The sequence below is a fragment of the Galeopterus variegatus genome, unplaced genomic scaffold (assembly GCF_000696425.1).
Source record: "Galeopterus variegatus unplaced genomic scaffold, G_variegatus-3.0.2 Scaffold12942, whole genome shotgun sequence".
Classification (NCBI taxonomy): domain Eukaryota; kingdom Metazoa; phylum Chordata; class Mammalia; order Dermoptera; family Cynocephalidae; genus Galeopterus; species Galeopterus variegatus.
In genome coordinates, this window is record NW_007739053.1 from 37,780 (window position 1) to 39,164 (window position 1,385).

The 1,385-nt window shown below is 43.9% G+C and overlaps 1 long non-coding RNA gene across 1 annotated transcript in view; it reads left to right on the top strand.

Moving 5' to 3' along the window:
• The window catches only part of LOC103581387, an 8,361-nt gene extending 7,012 nt beyond the window's left edge, over positions 1-1,349 (top strand). Inside the window, exons 4-5 of the long non-coding RNA XR_549660.1 lie at positions 699-776; positions 1,269-1,349. This is a non-coding gene — a long non-coding RNA (uncharacterized LOC103581387). The remainder of the gene's footprint in view (positions 1-698; positions 777-1,268) is intronic.
• The last annotated feature ends 36 nt before the right edge of the window (positions 1,350-1,385 follow it).

The following is a 1,385-nucleotide window of genomic DNA, read 5'->3' on the forward strand; positions in this document are numbered from 1 at the left end:
AAACATATCTCAGAGAGTACTTTCATTAAGCATTTTTGTTAAATATTAAGCATTTCTCATTAGTGAGGTTGAGCATTTGTTGATATGCTTAAGACCAATTTATGATTCCTTTTATGTAAATTGTCCATATCCTTCGCCCGTTCTTCTGCTGAATTGGGGTTTTTCCCTTATTGATTTGTAGGATTTTTTAACATACGGGGAAAATTAGCCTTGTGTCTGTGATATGAGTTGCAGACAGCCAGCCAAGCATTTCTCTTTTTTTTAACTGCAGTAGGGGAGAGGTTTGCCCGAGCAAAAGAGCCACAGCAAGCTGCCTCACTGAGCTTTACTCACTCAGAGCCCTTCAAACTTTAAGAGCCAAGAAATCTGCATAAGATTTTCAAGATAACATTAACTAAACTTTTTGCAGTTTTTTTTCTTTCCTTCTTTTTTTTTTTTTTTTTTTGGCAGCTGGCTTGAGCCCTGGACCTTGGTGTTATCAGTGCCATGCTCTAATCAATTGAGTTAACCAGCCAGCCCTCCCTGCAGTTTTTCTTAAGACCACATTAAACAGAGGTTTTGCTTTACAGTATCCCTTGCAGTTAACTTCTCTGGAGTTCATCCATTTTTTGTGGTAGTGGGAAAAATTGTGACACTTAAACTGTCATCTTTGGAGATTTAATATGTGCCTGGGAGATTGACTCTGGTCTGTCTTACAGGGTGAAAGAGTGTCTGCTGGGTTCTCTCCATCACATGACAAGGACAACAGTGCTCTTGTGGCTTTCAGAGGAATTCCTGTACGTATCACCCAAACCTCAGAGCCTCCTGCCAATACAGGCTTTTATTGCGTGCTTCTGTGCGCTGGGCACTGTACTAGGCACTAGGGACACACGGATGGCATAAACCCACCCTCCAGGAGCTCACTCTTGGGAGGGGATGGGGCCCAAACATGCAAACCAACCTCTGTCTAATAAGATAATTGCTATAATGAAGTAGAGCATAAAGTGCAGTGGAAATACCAAAGGCGCACCACAGTCTCAGATGAGTTCTATGAATTTTTGTTACGGTTCAAAGAGAACACACACTTGTCCCCCACATCACCCAACTTCTACCTCATAGGTGAAGTTTTTCGGGTAGGTCACTTTAAGATTGATTTTAACTGACCCATCAGGGTAGACTAGAGCCTCTGCCTCCAGTTTTAAAGACATTCAGTAGGGTGGGTGGGAAGTGCTTGTGTGTACAGGGGACGTGGATTCCACCCTCACACTGAAGGTCATCTGCCCCTACAGATCTCAGAGCTGAAGAACCGTGGCATTCTCCGGGCCCTGACAACAGAAGCTAATGAATGGGAGACAGCTGGTAAGGTCCCCTTCAGCGTCCTTGGAGTCTGGGTGGGACCCAAGTCA